General features: G+C 46.5%; 1 protein-coding gene and 1 long non-coding RNA gene across 7 annotated transcripts in view; one reads left to right on the top strand and one right to left on the bottom strand.

The window, feature by feature from the left end:
* PRDM16 (PR/SET domain 16) overlaps positions 1-19,834 on the bottom strand; it is a 539,129-nt gene that overhangs the window by 165,401 nt on the left and 353,894 nt on the right. The gene's annotated exons all lie outside the window — the stretch shown is intronic.
* Positions 1-19,834, top strand: part of LOC142819435 (uncharacterized) — a 98,980-nt gene that overhangs the window by 3,034 nt on the left and 76,112 nt on the right. The window contains exon 2 of one of the 2 annotated variants that reach the window (XR_012897333.1): positions 18,483-18,568. The exons of the other annotated variant lie outside the window; for it this stretch is intronic. This is a non-coding gene — a long non-coding RNA (uncharacterized LOC142819435). The remainder of the gene's footprint in view (positions 1-18,482; positions 18,569-19,834) is intronic. 2 annotated transcript variants of the gene reach the window in all.

Raw genomic sequence — 19,834 nt, 5'->3', positions numbered from 1 at the left:
GTTCCCGCATGAATCGGGAAGGGAAGAAGATTCAGTCTCCTTTAGGGTTGCCAGATGGTTTCAACAAAAATACCGGACACACTTGACATCACATCACAATCTACAGTACATCTTATCTAGAAAATACCAGACATTTCTATTTTCTCAATTTGTTTCCCAAACAGAAAGCTCAAATACTGGACTGTCCGGTTCAAAACTGGACACCTGACAACCCATATTCCTTTGCCCACTCTAAAGCGCACTAAGGAGTGGGAGGCTCAGAGCAAAACAGTCCCAAACCGGGGAAGAGATATGCCCCCAGCCAGCCCCTTTCACCTGCCTGGTGATTCTGTCTCTTTTCTGTATGGTTTTATGAGAAACAGTCCCATTCCGGGCACATCCCATTGTCCTGGCACAACCAAACCCGGACCTTGCAGTAAGTTATAAGAGGAAACTGCCCACTGAATTTGGTGGCCCTAGCTCTTATTATGGAGGAGGAGTTCTTGAACAGACAGACAGACAGACTGACTCCCAGACAGACAAACTCTCTCAAATATATAGTCGACCAGAGTGATTGCAAACACTCTAGGCTCACTCTGGGACACTCAGCAGGCCCCTGTCTGTCTCTTAACTGTGTGGAGTCGCCCTGCCAGTGTTAAGTTTAGTGTCTATCCCTTATCAGATCAAACCAGGCTGGGGTTTCACGTTCTGACTCCTGCCATTCTCCTCGCATTCATTCTTACTTCCTGTATGCTGAAAGTCAAGCTCCCATTCACAAAAAGCCTGGACTTATCTCCTTACCTCTTGACCCTGAATCATGGCTGCAAGTATGGGATTTAATTTCTACCCGTGAGCTAATAGGTGACAAAGTCCTTTAGTTCAGTGCCTTAAAAAAATGTTTTAAAGGCCATTTTTAGACCCCTTATTTATGTTCCATGCACTGAACCGAGTTCACCGCAAAAGCTCATTAAAACCAAAGCTCAGCTTTTGAAAAATAGAACGTAGAGGCTAGGAATTCAATTAAATCAACATCAGACTTGTAGCTAAACCCTGGAGAGATGCTGGTCACAAAAATCAAGCAAAATGTGGTGGGGTTGCTGAAATTTCCTCTCTTATATGAGTCCAAAATTCAAAGTGAATTCTCTCTCTGCTCCAAGAGTTCAAGTGACTGGGAATCGCAACTGGAAAAAAAGTTTCACGAGAAAGGCTGTGACCATAACCCACCATTTCTCTAATTTCAAAGAATTAATATTTTCCTATAAAAGAATGACTAATGAAAATCCTAAAGATTTTTATCAGGGCTAAGGCTAAGATTTAAAAAAAAAAAAAGAGGAGGGAAGGTTAGGGTCCAAAACAAGAGGTTTTGGGAGGTTTTGAAAGCCCCAAACACAAGCTAGACTCAACAGCCAGTGATATTCAGAGGGAATTGAGTATGTAACATTGTTATTTTAGAAATGATTTGTGTCATGCTGAGAACCACTTTACCAGGAGTAGCTCTGTGTTCAGCACTTCAAATTTCAGGTCACTTACTGAAAAACCGTAATAAGGATCTGGGGGCCTAAATTAACACTTTGTTACTTTTGGCCTTTGGTTGAACCTCTCTAATCCAGCACGCTCTGGTCCGGCAACATCCATAGTCTGGCATGACTCTAGAATTTAATAGAGGACAAAATCCCTGCTATATACAATTCTAGAGGGCTTTTTAATAAGGATAGACACGGGGCGGGGGTGTGCCCACACTCTTTGCTGGGACAATACAGCATAACAGCTTTTATCAGGATTCACACTGATACTTTGCCTGACTTTGGAAGAGTGTTAGCAGGTCTCCCCAGCCCAGCACTTGAGCTGAGAAGTGTTTGGTGGGGCCAGAACCCGCGATCAGTTAGGGTAAGTACCACATGAGTGCTGGTGAAAATGCGAAGAGGAAAAATACAGCTTTGTTCCTTGAATACCTTGGAAGAAAACACATTTGCCCAGGACCGCGTGTGTGGCAGACTACATTTGCACTACGAAAACAAGCACTTCTGTGTAAAGAATTAGAGGTGTAGTGTTAAGAAATGTGGTGCAGAGCACAGGTTACTGCTAACCGCCTGCGCTGGACACAGAAGGGTTAAGAAAGCCAGTGGAGTTTGACAAGTACAAGGTGAAGTGGGAGGTCACAGGCGTCTAAAAGGCACCCTTAACCCCTCTTGGCTGGGAATTCAAGCTCCTGCTTGCTGTGTGGACCCGCACATCATCACTTGTCGATAGAAATCAAAATGAGGCGGCTGTGACAGACGGGAGCTTTCATTCTTAAAGGGACAGTGAGGCCAAACAGCTCCTCCAAGTTGGAATTCTTTGAAGAGGCCTTTCCACTTTCCTTGGGCCTAACATATTCTGCCCTCAATGCCCGGACAGCCTGGTGAGCGGAGGGAGGGGATGTACTGAGCTTTACGTGACGATATCCCTCTGTAATTTCAATACTGCAGTACCGGTCACAACGTGGGGGAAATCAAATCCTAACTGTCAGATTGCCTGCTTCCTGCACATACTGTGACTACGGATCCTGAAACACTTCATTCCCGCTTCCTTGAGGCACATGCTGCTGTTCATGACAGTGTAGAAATCATTGGGGTGCAGTCCTGTTCTGTGGACTGCAGAGAAGCATGATCTTTTGGTCCCTCTGGAAGGAATTAGGAAAGAGGCTGAACCTCTCTAGTCCGGCACTCTCTGGTCCGGCAACATCTGTGGTCCGGCATGATTTTGGTTAGCCGGATGTCCACTTGTTGTGGGTGTGGCCATGTTTCCCATAGTTCCACAAAAGTTCGTTTGCAGCCACCAGTCCTGGCTCTCAATGTTCTGTGGTGTTATTCAGCTCTAATTTACCCCTAAATGTCTTCTAAGGGTGCATCTAGATAGCATCCGTCTGTCAGAATAAGCTATGCAATTTGCACTACACAAATTGCATAGCTTATTTCGAGGTTAGGCCAAAAAAGCTTATTTTGAAATTTGGCGTTGTGTAGACAGCGCCAAATTTCAAAACAAGGCACTATTCCGACAAATCCCTTAACCTTCATGAAATGAGGGTTACAGGGATGCCGGAATAGCGTGCCCGCTATTTTGGGAAATAGCAGGAGCATTTAAAGATGCGACATAGCAATTTCGGGATACTTCCGGTATCCCAAAATAGTGCTGCAGTCTAGACATACTTTAAGAGCCCATTAAGCAATGGAAGTGTCAATAACGCTGCTAGACAATATTGACTTCCCGTGGTCCAGAAAACTGGCCCAGCACTGGCCAGGTCCCCCGGGTGCCAGATTAGAGAGGTGCAACCTGTAAATGGCTCTGTTGCATCTGGTGCACCCTACAGTCCCAAAAAAGGGGGCAGCATTTCCCTCCGTGACATGGCTGAAGAAGCTACAGCTAGGCTCACGAGATCTTATCCCTGGAATCACTTTGACCTGAAGGGCCAGATCCTGCAATCTTTTCCTCACACGGAGTAGGCCTTGCTCAGGCGGTTGTACCACTCACACTACTGAGTAGTGCCGCGTCAGGGCTGGCAGGATCTCACGTTTAGTTATTTAAAAAATATATATCTATATCTCAGTGTTACCGCGGGGAACTTGTTTCTAGCTTCCAATGTCAGATAAAAGTGTCATGACAGCATGACAGAGCGTCCTGCATTCAGAGCTCCCCTTTGTCCCACCGCAGGACAGTGCGAGCTGACAGTGTGCAGTCGCCACCGAATTGTTCAGCACACGATGTCATGAGCGAGATAGGCACAAAGCGCCTGTATCTCACCCCGTGCCGGTGGCCCTGGGAAGCGTTGCATGTTTGCTCCTCTTTGCTCTTTGTAGCTGCTCCAGCGGCTGGAGCAGGGGATGAAAAAGAAAAATCGAGGCAGGGTGCCTGGAGAAAGAAATGCCTGGGCACAGGGGTAAGAGAGAGGAGGCCGGCGTTTGCTATCACAACAAATACCAGCACCGGGAGCACAGCTGAACCAGATCAGGTGCGACGAGACGCTAAAAGGACAAAACTTTCATATTTGCATCAGAAAATCATAGAACACTAGAGCTGGAAGGGACCATGGGAGGTTTTCGAGTCCAGTCCCCTGTCCTCACGGCAGTATCAAGCACCGTCTAGACCATCCCTGATAGATGACCATCCAACCTGCTCTGAAATATCTCCAGTGATGGAGATTCCACAATCTCCCTAGACAATTTATTCCAGTGTCTAACCACTCTGACACTTAGGAAGTATTATCTTTCCTAACATCCAACTTAAACTTCCCTTGCTACAATTTAAGCCCACTGTTTCTTCTTCTTCTTCTTCTATCCTCAGAGGCCAAGAGAACAATTTTTCTCCCACCTCCTTGTGACACCCTTTTAGATACTTGAAAGCTGCTATCATGTCCCCTCTCAGTCTTCTCCTTTCCAAATGAAACACACTGGCTATGTCTACACTGGTGGGTTATTGTGTGAGAACGGCTGTTCTTCCGGAAAGCGTCCACACTGCCCACCCACTCTTGCACAAGAAGATTTACAGTAGGGTGAGGTAAGAAAGGGCTTCTTGCGCAAGAGCTATGTTCTTTTTTAACAGGTGTAAGCTCTCTTGCGCAGGAGCTCTTGCACAAGAGGGCAGTGTGGACACACCGCAGGGGTTTCTTGCACAAGAAAGCCCTATGGCTAAAATGGCCGCTGTAGCTTTCTTGCGCAAGAGAGCGTCCACACTGCCATGGCTGTGTGGAGGTGTTCTTGTGCAAGAACCCGCCAGTGTAGACATTCTTTCAGACTTCCCTCACAGCTCATGGTTTCCAGATCTTTCACCATTTTTGTTGCTCTTCTCTGAATCTTCTCCAAATCCTACACCATCATTTCCTTACATTTTTTAAACCAGGACCACCCTGCCTACCGATGAAGTGCTATTCTTCCCCACTCTCCATTTTATAAACATTAATCCTTAATGACCAAGTGAGGAGGAGAAGTACCCATGCCTAAATGGGTATGGTGAGGCACAGAAAAAGGGGCAGTAACTCAGCCAATGACTCAGAGAGAGAGAGAAACACAGAGAGAGAAAGCAACACCGCTCTAAATTTCGAGATATAAGATGACACTGCCCCTCACTGGAACGTAGCTGGGTGTATTTTATATAAAATGTTTGTGAAGCAATAACTACTATGCCGAGCCAGCCCTGCAGGGATTGTGGTAAAGGTCTTGTAGTAGAGTCATTTTTTTCTCTCAGAATACATTCATTGAGAGCTGAGGGTCTTTTACGGATTGTAATTACATTTACCTAGTAGAGATAGTGTCTGAGTTATGCCTAGAGGGGCTCCACTAAGCTCATTACTTATCCTTGCAGATACCAGTGTATCCCTCCTATCTCAGGCCCGTACGCTGGGGGGGTGCGAAGGGTGTGAACCCCCCCCCATGATCCCTGAAGTAAGTATGCTCCGGCCGGCTTGGGGAAGGCAGGAGAGGTGCACTGCCCGAGTCTCCCTCCCCCAACCAGGGGAAGGATAGGGCTGATTTCCCTGCTTACTGGGGGGACTATGAGGGGTGCATTCACACCCTTGTGGTCCACATTTACAAGAGAAGCACCCCCCAGGCCTGGCCTTAGGACAAAGCAAGCAAGGCGGTTGCCTTGAGCCCTGGGCCATCAGGGCCCCGCGCTGCACACAGGGCTGGGCCACTAATGAGGGCCATGCACTTCGCAGGAGGTCGCGGTGAATTCCCCGGCCCAGAGCTGGCTGCCCACAAAAGCCGCGTCAGCCGGGCCTGACCATCTGCCAGCGAAGCTTGCGGGGAAGCAGAGCAGCCTGTAGGATCCGCGCCTATCCAGCAGGGAATTAATTCAAGCCCTACCAGCGGCTGGGAAGTGGCACAGCCTGCTGGCGGGAAAGGCACAGCCTCACCTATGGCTCTGATCTGTCCCTTCCACCTGCAGGGAGCTTCCCATGCTGCTGCCCTCTTCGCAGGGCTGCAGAACAAGCCCCCGCCCTGCAGTTCCCTTTCTCTGGGGTTGCTTCTCCCATTTGCCGGTCTCCAGGCGTGCTCCACCTGCAAACTTCACCTCGCTGACAAAGAAAATATCGCTGGAAATGGAGGGGCCCCGCGCTACTGAGTACTCACCATCCAGGCCCGGGCCCCCACTCCCAGCGTCCTGCCTTGGGCCCCGCAAACCCGCCCGGGCCCCCCCCAGCATCCTGCCTTGGGCCCCGCAAACCCGCCCGAGCCCAGGCCCCCACCCCCAACATCCTGCCTTGGGCCCCGCAAACCCGCCCGGGCCCGGGCCCAGGTCCCGGCCCCTCGCTCCTAGCTCCTAGCGTCCTGCCTTGGGCACCGCAAACCCACCCAGGCCCAGGGCCCCACTCCCAGCATCCTGCCTTGAGCCCCACAAATCCGCGCTGGCCCGGGGCCCCGCTCCCAGCATCCTGCCTTGGGCCCTGCAAACCCTTTGGCCAGGCCTATCTCTGTAGCTCTCCTGAGAACAGCTGCCCACGCCATGCAGCTCACAGCACGTCTCTTTGCTTGACTGGGTGGTTCCTGCCACGACGGGGCGCCCGCGTGCATTGCCAGTGGAAACCCGTGTTCCTCGAACATGTGTCTCTGCCGTGAGTTCACAGCTGACCTCTCCTTCACATTTCTAGCCCCACCGCGGGAGTCACTGGACCACCAACACAGGCTATAAGAGACATCGTGAAGATAGGGAGGTGGGGAAGGTTCCAGCGTGGCTTAGGGGATAGGCCATTCGCCTGGGGAGTGGAGGATGGAGGGCGCAAGAGCCACCCTGCCACAAAGGAACAGCCCAGAAATGAATCTGAGTGTGACCTGCCCGAGAGCCCCGCTTCCAGAATTACAGGTGACCTGTTTCTGCACTGGGATGAGCAGACACTTATCAGTTTTCCATGGTAAAAAATTGGATCCATTCTCAGTTTCATCCACCTTTCTAAAGTTCATTCATTAGCTTTCCACACAGCCCTATGGAAGTGATGCTACTGATGTGAAGCTGGGATAGATTATTCAGCAGATCTCTTTTCCCAGCTAGGGCACAGAAAAGAATAAATGCCGGAATCCGTTGACTATGTCCTTACTAGAGCATGCAAAAGCTCTCCCTTAGCAATATCTTCTTCCTTGCAACTTCTATCTCTCTGTCTCTGAATAAGGCCCCACTTCATTCCCCAGATGTCAGGGCATTGGTGCTCCGAGTATCAGCAAGCGCGTCAGTGATTTGATACATTCAGTATCAGTAACGTGATCGGCCGGGAGGTCAAATAACTTATTGTCGGGATAAACAGAATTACTATAATAGGTCTGTCTAAGTTTGTTGGCCCTAATTGTGTACGGTCTCAATGAAAAATGAATCCCAGTGCCCGAGAGGGGTTGGGAAGATGGGAGCTCCAGGAAATGAGGAGGCTGGAAGCTATTCATGTCCAATTAGACTTGGGAGGAATAGAGAGGGTTACAGAAAGCGTCTTCTGAGTGCTCAGAATCTGACCCCGTATTCTTGGACTTATCCTGTGCTTGCTGGAGGTCACCACAGCTCATATTTTTTAAACTGCTAATTTCCATTACCCAACAAGAGACACCCGGAGCCCAGTTGCTCTCTGTCAGCTGTGCACTTGGGTGGCCACCCCGGAGAGAATCATGGGCTGCCCAGATGATGAGCCCCGCATTCCCACCCGGTACCATGTGTTGCTGCTGATGGTGCACATCCACGCGTGCCTCGGTGCACATAACAACATTGATTCCGCACATGGGTGGAAAAAATGAGAGGGGAGACTGTCAGAGCCCAAGTAGGAGATGCACTGTACACCTCCAATCTAACTGCAGGTGCTCAATGCTAAGCAAACCAGACCTTTCTGGGGGGCACCTAGAAAGTGGGATCCCCAGAATGAGGATGTTTTTGAAAATTCCAGCCACACCGCCTGGACGCCTCTGTTAACACTATTGAAAAATGGATATAATCCCTGCCTCCCCGCTCATCTTTGCATTTCTACTAACGTCTCTGGGGGTTTCCAAAGTATTCCAGCCATTAGAATGTCAAAGCACCTGTCAGTGCCTACAACTACCCCATGAGTGCTGGCTCTGTACAAGGTTGCTAATAACCATCATTTGAGCCAACACATGGTCCGTACTAATGTTTTCATTTTGGCTGGGACAGGTGCCTTTTGCTGCAAACCTGCCGAGAGAGCCACATGCACACGCCGAGTGTGCGTCCAGATGAATTTTTGCGACGAAGACATTTTACAGTTTTCTCGGAGCCGGCAGAAGCAGCAGCGTGAGGCAATTGAGCTCCACAGTCAATCTTCTACGATAACAGGTTATCTACATAGCAGCCGGCAGGTCGGGCCTCCCATAATGAGAGATGCCTGGCCGTTGACTGAAAGCTGATTCCTGTCAGAAGCTATTTTCTCTCTGAGACAGAGGAGACATTGTACCCCTTGGTGCTTGAGTGTGGCCTCGACTACTGGCAAAAGCCCACTTTTTTTTCCTCTTCCCTGAGACAAAACAGAATCCCCCTGCTGTCAGCTCTATCAGGGGCTGCTGAAAGGAGATGTATAAGCCTGGTAAAGCTGCTGAGGAGATAACTGTCAAACAGCCTGAAAAACGCTGCCTATCTCTCAAGCAGAGGAACCGAAGCACCGTCAAGACTACAACTCAATGCTCAACAGGTTTTGGCATCTGTGAGGTCCTTTTTTTTCAGTTCCTCATTAATACTCGGGTGAAAGAAAATACCAGGGACACCAGCAGAATTCAGAACCTGTTTTCTACTCATCACTGTATTTGGGGGCTTGTCAACTGATTTTTGATTGGGGAAGAGGGAAAAAAACCTAGGCATTATTGTGCCTGAAAAAGAACAAAAGTAAAAAAGAAGGATTCTCCAGCCTACAGGGTGAATGTGAACTAGATTTTCAACCTGGCTCTGCAGTGTTGTGCTAATCAGAAAGGAATAAAAAGGGCCTTCCAGAAACACTGAAATCACAAGGACGGCAGTATGGGCCTCTGAGAAGCTGCTGTTGTTACTGAATGCTCTTTCCAGGGTACACAGGCATGGGATTATAAACAAAAAAGTTTGGTGAAATTCAAGAGACTCTGCGAGCCAGGTTAAGCACAGGAATAAATTGTCTCAGGAGACTGTGGAATCTCCTTCACTGGAGATATTTAAGAGCAGGTTAGATAAACACCTATCAGGGATGATCTAGATGGTGCTTGGTGCTGCCCTGAGTGCAGGGGACTGGACAAGATGACTTCTCAAGGGCCCTTCTAGTTTTAAGATTCTATGATTCAGAAACGAAGAGATAAAACAGTCCTCCCTGTATTTAATCCAGCACGGAGCCAGGAGTTCAACCTTACACGAACACGTAGGCACAGTGTGCACAACAACCATGCTAGAAATGTGCAGTAATTGCTTGCAACGAATTCCCAACCTAAAGCATTTTCATTACAAAAAGGCGTTGCTATTCACCATCGGTCTGACATTCCCCCATGTATCTTTGGGACATATGTTAGCGCAGGTGTGCCTGTGTGCTTTGGAGAGCTGTTCCAAGTTCTAGACACAGAGGCCAAAGGCAGCCCTTGCAATGCAAAAATGAAACACGTTGTAACATTTCACGACAAGAGCCGGTGGCGCACTGGTAATCTATGAGCACCACGATGACTTAAACTGCATTCTGGGCGATCACGTTTCCCTCTTTCACTGACAATAACGAGCCTGATGGACAAACATGGAACAAGTCTGGGTGAGATGACTGGCACAGGGATTGTACATACAACCTGGAGCACTCCCTGGCTCACTGGCACGTTGGACTGGCCATAGTACAAAATGCTCCTCTTCTTCGCCCTGAAAAGCTGCAGCACATTTAGCTCCTGGTGCCGCGTTGGCAGTATAAGGTATTGCATCTGAATACACAATCCTGGACACATTTGGTTCACACTTGACTCCTAAATACAGTTGTAAATATGATCCTAGAAACATCCAGCTCAAAGTCAACAGATCATAATCCTGTCATAAGAATGAGGACTGCAGACACTTGCATGTCTGGTATTTGATGTACACACCCCAAACCAGTTTGCTTATGCAAAGAGAGTCAAATCTACTCGTGGTGTAAGTGGCACCTGCCTGCTCTCTGAACATGGATCTATCCTATTTGACAATAAAGCCTCTCATTATACTTAATACAGGTGGAACCTCTCTAGTCTGGCACCCTCGGGACCTGACCGATGCCAAACCAGAGAATTTGTTGGACCACAGGAAGTCAATGTTGTCTAGCAGCATCACCAACACTTCCACTGCTTACTGGGCAATTAGAAGACATTTAGGGGTAATTTAGAGCTAAATAACAGCACAGAACACTGATAGCCAGGACAGGTGGCTGTAAACTAACTTTATGGGATGGCGGGAAACTTGGCCACACCCATGCTAAGTGAACATGTGGCTAACTAAACTCATGCTGGACTACGGATGTTGCTGGACCAGAGAGTGCCAGACTAAAGAGGTGCAACCTTTTCTTTTCTTGGCCCTTGGTATATTTTAAATATTATCTACGAAGACAAGCATGGTGCCTTCACAGTGAGTTGCAAAAATAAAAGACAGAGGAGGCACACACTGCAGGAACTCACAACTGTGAATCTCGGATGCCCCATCTTCAGCACTTTGAATTCATGCATCATTTTTATGCCCTTGTTGTGGAGTGACTCATCGCGTATTTTTTTTTTAACATAAAAGGACAAGTAGCCATTGAGCTTTCAAAGTTTTCCACGTATGGAAACCATGGGACACCCACATCTTGAATACTGTGTACAGATGTGGTCGTCTCATTTCAAAAAAGATCTATTGGCATTGGAAAAGGTGCAGAAAAAGGGCAACACAATGATTAGGGGTTTGGAACGGCTCGCATATGAAGAGAGATTAAAAAGACGAGGACTTTTCAGCTTAGAAAAGAGGAGACTAAGGGGGTGTTGGTGATGGAGGTCTATAAAATCATGACAAGTGTGGAGAAAGTGAATAAGGAAAAGTTATTTACTCATTCCAATAACATAAGAACTAGAGGTCACCAAATGAAATTAATAGGTAGCAGGTTTAAAACAAACAAAAGGAAGTTTTCCTTCATGCAGCACACAGTCAACTTATGGAACTCCTTGCCAGAGGATGTTGTGAAGGCCAGGATTTTAAGAAGCTTCAAAAAAGAACTAGATAAATTAACAAAGGTTGGGTCCATCAATGGCTATTACCAAGTCCCTCCTAATAGATTGGCCATAATACTCACCCCATATCTCAAGCTCCATTTACAGATTCTCCATCACTAGGGGACTTGTGCCCTGTGTTGTGCCTCCAGTAGCCTGCATAAACCAGGAGTGGATTTAGCTCCATGTGTATATTTTATGCTGAAAAATGTCTTACTCAGGTTCATTAGTAATTAAAATCTACAGGCATTCGCCTTCTATGTATAGATTTCCATCCAGTCCAAGAGGCCTTGGGAGGAAAAGAATCCACCAGATGTTTTAATCTCCCCATCAATTCACATGGAAAGTTCCAAACAAAAGGTGTAAATTGAAAACATAACATAGCTGGGACGCAGCCCGCAATAAATGGCCGCCTAAGCCATCGTGATTGAGACCTCAGCTTAGAAAGTGATTAATCAGATACTTCCTTTTTGTTTTGATAAATGATAAGCAAATCTACTTAGTTTGTGTGGATTGTGCCTGCAGGGACTCCTCCTTCCTCCTCCCTGCACTAGGACGGCAGCAAGCCAGAATCTGGTAAATACTCACATTTTTGAATTATGTCAACCTATGTGTTTATTTCTGTTCTCTGGGAAAAAAAAAAGAGAGGTCTATGAGGAATTTCTGGTTTCATTCTTTCGTTCTGCTTTTCCTACATTTAACCACAATATCATTCCCGAATTTTTAAAACACTGATAAATAAACTCCCTAGCCTTCTGTTTATACGTTTAGCAGGTGACAGCAGGCTAATGTGCAGTAACCATTACTTTTCCCTTTACTGAACAAAAAAATAATCCTTGTTCATGGACCATGTCAAGTGGAATATTTTCAAGTCACAGATTTTTATAAATTTATATAACCAAGGCAGCCCATTCCCAACAAACCTACTTTTCAGCTTATCAGCTGCAGAAAACGAGGCTAGAACTCGAGGGCTTTGCCGTTAGGACTTGGCTATTAACTATTAGAAAGTGTGGTTTAGGTTAAGAAATGCCTCTTTGACATCATTACAGATGTGATCACATTGTTGCAGGCAGTGGCTAGAAGTTGTAAATAGCCTGAGAAAAGCTCCTTATGTTGTTTCAATGCTCCTATAGGCTTTTGAATTGGGGCTTTCACTTCTTTGGATTAAGGAACGAGGCCCAATTCAGTGTTAGTAATGGCACCCATTCTCCAAACGCTCCATTCTGCCCTGTGGCTGTTTTTATGGGATCGTTCTAGGTCCGATCAGAGCTGGCCCAAGCTTTGGGCTGACTAGGCTACCACCCAGGGCGCCCCATTGTAGGAGGCGCAGTGCGGGGCTGCTGGGCTGGATGGGGGTGGGACCGCGCATGAGCCTGGGGGTGGAGCCACACATGCGCCGGGTGCCTGGGATGGGGCTGCACATGTGCCACACTGCCAGAGCCCAGGGCGTACGAATGGCTCGGGCTGCCCTGGGTCCAGTATCTAACATAAGGCATGACGAATGCTACCTTCTCTTATGCTGGTACAGTATTTGGTTCACGGGTGGGAAGGGACTCACTACGAACAAATCTGGAGCACAGAAATATTTATAAAGTGCATCTGTTCGTCCACCTACAGGCAGAGGTGAAAGTAAATGGGTGCGCCCTGGTGCGCAGCTCAGGCAAGCGCTGGCTGAGCTATGGCAAAAGCCAGCAGGGAGCTGTTTAAAGAGCTGGCAGGATCCCACGTTGCAATAGGACAGAGCCCCTGAGAAATGTTAAGTTACTTTCACCCCTGCCTACAGGTGCCAGCAGAATTCCACTGAAACCAACAGCATCCAAACCCACCTCGGGAAAGCGCTGAAGCCGATTCTATCCCATTAGCGTAGAAAGAATAATACCCTCCAAAAAAAAATCCCTGGGGAACTGAGAATTCGCCTCAGAGGAGAGACTTAAAAACCAAAATTAACGAAAGTCGTAGCAAGCTGAACAACTGAGCATTTCGCCTTGCATTGAACCAGAAAGGCCACACATTTTACAATAATCAGAAGAATCCGCTTTTTAACCACGGCACCTCTGCCCGTCGGGGCATCTTTGATCAAAAATATTATCGAAGAGAGTGGAAACTTGAATGTGTGAATTAATGACTCTTGGAGTTTGATTGCCAACTCAGGAAGCCTGGTATTTAGCTAACGCTCGGTGATCTGTATGAGGAGAGTGTTATCTAAACCACTCGGAAGACTATAAAATATCTTAACAGCTTCTGCTGCTTGGCTGGAAGTGGGGCTCCCCTAGTATCTAATATGAAACAAGTGGCCCAGCCTGTGAAAGGCAGCTCTATATTCAGAGGCCTCAGCGGCTGGAAGCTAAGGGGTCGTCTCAGAAGCTCTCAATTGTTTTTAAATTCTGTTTTTACAAGGAGCGTGAGATTTATAGGCTCTTGAGGGGAAGAAAATGATGTAACTTGAGTAAATCAACAGGCCATTTATTCCTGGCCCTGTTTCCTCTCTGTCACTGAGCTCTGGAACTAGCCCCCAAGCACTCTGACTTTATAAAAAAAAAGAAAAAAAAAAAAAGAAGCCAACCCAAACTGCAGACATCTTGCAGTGATCATTAAAGGCACAGTTCCTTTTTTGTGGTGGTGGCTTGTTTCACATGGGGATGCTTGAGCTGATCCCACAAAGATCGACCCATACAGCCCGTGGACATGCAGAACAAAACTGGTGAGGCCAGGGCTGGCCCACAACATTTTGGCACCTGAGGCGGGGAGCTCAAATGACGCCCCCATGCCACCTTTTCTCCTGCCTGCCTGTTATGTCTCTTGTGCCCTCCTTCCTCCAGCACAGCACTCCCCCATCCCTGTGCATCTAGAGCACAGAGAATACGTATGCACCAGCAACAAACACAATTTCCTACAATCTGGATCCTAGTGGCATCCCCCCACAGTCCAGCACCTGAGGAGGCTGCCTCAGTTTGCCTTGTGGGAAGGCCAGCCCTGGGCGAGGCACTGGTACTTGTGCTCATGCGAAGTGGGTAACTATGTCTAAGTATCTGTGGAACGTGCAAAGCCTGCATAGTGCGAGCCCACGAAGATCTGCCACGGGCTTACCATCATGTCAGTTTTAATGTTATTAAAAGACCAGGTCATAGCTTGAGTTGTCTGAGGAAAAAGCTTTCTGAAAGCAACATGCTGCCAAGTGGAATGAGCGTTAGAAACCGCCCTTCCCAAGCTAGTCTAACGCCTACAGGCAGAACCAAACCTGGGACCTCTGGAACTTCATCCATGAGCCTCTCTCTACTGCTTGAGGTACAAGCCAGCCAGCTCTCAGCTAAGGCTGGACAGCAAACTCGTTCTCCCTCTGTAAGTGGTCTAGGTGGGACCACTAGGGGGGACCGTGAACCATAGCCAGAAGGCATGTGGGTTACACTAACACTGTACCTCTGTTCTTCTGCTGTTGCTATTATTTGATTGTTCTCATATTCGGATTCTTCCAACGATCAATCATCGTTAACGGAGATATTCTTTCCCAAATTGCCCTTAATACCACAGCTTAACTTCCAACCTGCTTGTTAACACCTCACGGCGGGCAGCACCCTCTGTCTAAGTGTCAACATACTGTACAACGTTTCAACTGCTGTCTCGTAACTAGTGTGCTGTTCTGGGGAGAAGAGAATTCCCGTCCAAGGAGCCCCCTAGAGAATCTAGGTGGAGCTCACTTTAGTGCACAGGATCCATGACAAGAGTGGAGTCCCCGTCTGGATTGGAACTTGTATATGTAAGAAAAGGAGCCAAAGGCCAGCACAGAGGGTGTTTTCTAGGTACTTATAAGGTGTGCATCACTTGTAAGTACCAATGAGCGCGCCTTCCTTCCAAAACAAAGGGAGATAATGAAAAGGGGCGACTCAACTCCAGGAACTTGCTGCAGTGGAAACAGGAAACTCTTCTGATTCAGAATGGACTTTGAGAGTCTTGAACGTGTGATTTCGAGGCAGATACCCAGACCGAACAAGTAGATGGCAGGAGTTGCTGCAGCAAAACCTCCATCCCCAGCTGAGCTAAAGCATGAGTGATCCAAGGTGCAACAGGCAGGGGGCATTGGGGTGTACAGCCTAGAAAGGAGCCCCGGGGTAAGGTTTCTAATGCCTCAGCACACATGTAATAATCACTTTTATTTCATACCCCCACTCTGAACAGCTGAAAAGCCTGCTCTAAAGCCAGCAATGCCTAAGGGCTCCAAAGAAGAGAACATTTTAACCTTTGCACTCTCCAAATTTCAAGCCTTATTAGCATCTCCTAATTTGCCCCCTGAACCTTGGCTAGGAGGAGGAGTTTTTTATAAACACCATTTAATTGATATACACTATAATACTTGGCTGCCTCTCCTTTCTCAACGCCACCCCCTACCCACCGAGCAAAACCCTTTTCCTGTTTCCTGCTGACACACATGCAGCTGCCGCCGCCAAGTGACTGCTGGAGTGAGCAGGCCAGCTAGGCAAGTTGACCTCTGACCTTTGACAGTGATCTTTATCTAGACTCCATCTTAATTATTTATCTCAGGAAGGTCAGAAAGAAAATGCTTCTCTCCAGGCTCCTCCTGTTTCATTCTGTGGAGCTTTGAAAATTCAAGTTTCTTGCACAAGGAATCCTTGCAGGCCATCTCAGAAATTTCTGTCTCACGTCTATAACAGTATCTGTTACATTTCCAAAACAGATTAACTGCTGATATTTGCATTTGTATTACAAAGCCATAAATACTCTAGGTCCCAAATTCAACTCTTTAGTTTTCTTTTTACCTATTCTTGCGACAAACTTGCTGGGAAAGAGGAATTCTGTTAGTACTTTCTTGGCAAGAATGAAATTTTTTTGGAAGACGTTCAGAAAATTGCCTGTGTTACATGTGTTACATTCAGACTTAGTCAATGGGAAACTTTTCTCTTTAAAGTCAAAAATCACTTTGGATGGTAAAAATTTCGCATTAATAAGAATGTAAAAGATTTTCCATCATTTTGGGTTAAACTATATCATTAAGATTTTTGCGGTTAAAAGTTGAAAAGTCTAACAAGACAAAACACACACACAAAAGCCAGCCAACCAACCAAAACAAAACCTCAGACACACTAACACTTTTAAAAACTAAAAAAATAGCAATCACATTTAAATGAGAATTCTTCAGCAACTTCAATAAGATTTAAGAAGAAAGGAGTTGTAACTGCAGTCTTCATAAAATTATTATAAATGCAATACTTTGTCTTCCTTGTAATTGTATTTAACCACATAATTTAGGAAAAGCTTCCCCCGTCACCCCACACACATACACAAAAAGGAAAAAAAAGGGAAAAAAAACTTGTTAAAAAAACCAGGGTATAATTTTCTTCAATCAACTCCAGCTCATGACTGCAATTACCCAAAATCTTTCCGAACCTTGCTGTGATACACCAGGGACAGGTCTTGGAGCCTCTGTGGGTGGCAACCTTTCATCTGCCTCTCAAACTGTTCTTTATTGTACGGTTTCAAATTAGTGCTAGCAGCAATGAGCAAATTTGATAATTCGATCTCAAATTAGTTAATGTGACGTGCCAGGAACCACTAACGAGGGCATAACAAAGGTGAAAATGTATCTTTCCATGTTAGGATGCAAAGTTAACCAGTCTAATATTTTATAATAGAAAAGCTGATTTTTGTTTTAATGTAAGTGACATACTCCTTTGCTCTCTATGTGGTTTTGCTCATTTGGCGTAGTAGAACTGTCCATAAATATGACACACACAGCTTTTGTCATGCAGTATGAATTTTGTCTGGTTAATGATGACCCAGATAGGATGTGAATACAGTAGGTCATCATTTGAATCACATGTACTGACTGAGTCTTGCTAGATAGTTAGCTGGGGATATATTTCAATGGCAGCTTCCAGTAAAATGAGTCAGGATAATGAGCTGTGTTCCAGAGCCTTATCTAAAGTTTCCCAAACTCATGTGTACTAGAAATCAGGCTGAAATATCTAGAAAAAAATAGTCCACATCTTTAGTTTTTCAACAATCCTTGATTTTGACTGGAGATTCTGAAGCCAATTCTCCCTTGCTGTAACTCGATTGTTTCCTGTAATTTAAGCAAAACAGGAAGTTCAAGGGACAGATTTTTCTTAAACACATTTATTTTTAAGAACTCTTTTCTTTTCTTTTTTTAACTTTTAAAGAGTGCTCTGGGTCTGAATTCAAGGTTTGGCCAAAGTTTTCAATTCGTTCTTATTCCAATCTGGCTCTTTGCTTTCCAAAGGCTCTCTCATCACCTCTCCTGTCCAGTGTCAATGCAGAACCATCAACAGGGCCAAGGATGAATTGCCCTAATATCTTCAGTATGCAGAAGACACGCTGCTCCCTCTTTGCCCTCATCCAACACACACACAACCTGTGGAACTCCTTGCCAAAGGATGTTGTGAAAGCCAGGACTTTAATAGGGTTAAAAAATAGCTAGATAAATTCATGGACAATGGCTCCATCAATGGCTCTTAGCCAGGATGGATAGGAATGGCATCCCTAGCCTCTGCTTGTCAGAAGCTGGGAGTGGGTGACAGGAGAGGGATCACTTGATGACTCCCTGCTCTGTTTATCCCCCCAGGGCACCTGGCATTGGACAGTGTTGGAAGCCAGGATACAGGGCTAGATGGACCTTACATCTGACCCAATATGGCCGTTCTTACATTCTTATGTTTGGCTGAGGCAGTTTAGTGACTTAGCCAATGGCTAGATGAGACTAATAGTTACCGTTATCCTATCTGAGGCCCAATACAGACAAGACCACAATAGTGTTATTCCACTAGGGCAAGTATCTGGAAGAAATGATGAAGACTACATCAGCTACCTTGACTGGGGGAGTGTGCCAGACACTCATTACATAATTCTGCAGTTTGGCTGCCTTGCTAGGGCCAGGAGGTCCTGCCCTGGATCAATAGGGAGCAGTCGGGTTTGTGCCTTTGTCTCTGTGCTTAGTCATTTCAAAACTAGCCTGCTATAGTCTCCTGGTTCTCTAGACTTCAGTTTGGGACTATTCTGAAACATAAAGAACTACAATACCCTCTGATCGGGCAATGTTTTACACTTAGAGCAGGTTAGACCACCTTACAGTCAATGCCACACTTATTTCCAGGCAGTGTTTAAGGTCCTGGTTTTGATTTATAAATGTGTACTAGGCTTGGGCTCTGGGTGGCCCAGAAATCTGCTCTCTTTATGCAATGGCTGCCATTTGCAGTCAATGGAACTAGTTGAACTAAGATTTTCCTAGCTTAGAAGCGAGGCAGTTGGCAGAAGGCATTTTCTTTTGGGCGTTCTTGTGCGGGCAACTCACATCCTTCTTTTGCCCAACAGAGACTGAATGAGTTGACCTGGGCCTGCTGTAATGCTCTTCTGTTTCCATGGTTACTTGGTAAGGCGGGAAAGGATAGTGGGAAGAGGTGAGTGATTGTTAGTCTTTCCCATCAAATCCTTGTACATATTGATATAAGAAGGCCTGTGTTTATAGTCAGGAGCTTTGTAAGGCCTTGTTTCTACTTACCGGGAAATCAACACTGTGGAGATTGATCTCCTGGGGTTCAATTTAGAAGGTCTAGTAAAGACCCACTAAATCGACCACTGATGGTGCCCTCATAGAGGAGAGTACTCCACGGAGTCACAAGGAGTAAGGGAGCTCAACAGGAGAGTTTCTCCCATTGAATTTCCATGGCATCACCACTGTGAGAGGTCAAACTAAGATATGTTGACTCCAGCTAGCTAGTCATGTAGCTGGCTTTGTGTTTCGTAGTTCGACTTTGTCCCCTAGTGTAGACCTGGTCTAAGTCCTGTGTTTTACATATTGCTTGCAGAGAGTGTCTAAAGGTAAGGAGAAGCTCCTCTCACTCTCCTTATGAAGAGACCAAGTCAAATTCACCTGATCAGATTTGCCAATTTCCACCTAATCAAACCAATCTGAAAGGGATGGACTCCCACATGAAGCACAGATGCACATCACCGTGAGGCGGTGTCACTGGGCAGAATCCCAACCTAACGACCGCTCGTATTTAGCAGCATGGAGATGTATGTTAGCAGCAAGTCTAAACCTCTCACCAGAATGTCTTTACCCACCAATGAGACCTCATTGGAGGTGACATTTGGCTGGTGGGCCCCGGCATGGCCCAGCGAGTTGAAGAAGGCACATAAGGCAGAAAAGGGTGGAGACAAGGCCACCACACAAGGAAGGGGTCTACAGCTCTCTGCAAGCATAGGACATGGAGGGAGGGAAGCTCTAGAGCAGGGCTACTCAACACGTGGACCGCAGACCATTTGTTTGTGGCCCGCAATGCGGTTTGGGTTTACACAGAGCTCAACACACGGCCCACGGGTGGGATCCTTTGAACATGGCCTCCACTGGGAACACGGTCCACAATATATGGTCTTCTGCTGATACGTGTTTTAGTAGTTCAATTCCTGGACTGTCACTAAGCATTAAAAGGGATGTCATATCGATGGAAATCGGGTAAATTTTGCATTTTATTAATATCAGCAGATGGGGCCTGACTGTTGTGTAGTCTTGCCTTAATCTTTGTATTCATGCCCCTCAGTGTGAGTGAAGCTATTTGCATATATTTGCTTATATATTTGCATGTCTATGCAGCCACACTTAAGTTGCGGCCTGCGGCGAGTATCACTGTGACCCCTGGGGCTTCCAAAGTTGAGTAGCCCTG

Source organism: Pelodiscus sinensis, chromosome 23 (genome assembly GCF_049634645.1).
Source record: "Pelodiscus sinensis isolate JC-2024 chromosome 23, ASM4963464v1, whole genome shotgun sequence".
Classification (NCBI taxonomy): domain Eukaryota; kingdom Metazoa; phylum Chordata; order Testudines; family Trionychidae; genus Pelodiscus; species Pelodiscus sinensis.
Note: the sequence above shows the minus strand (reverse complement) of the source record. Positions and strands in the feature narration are given on the sequence as shown.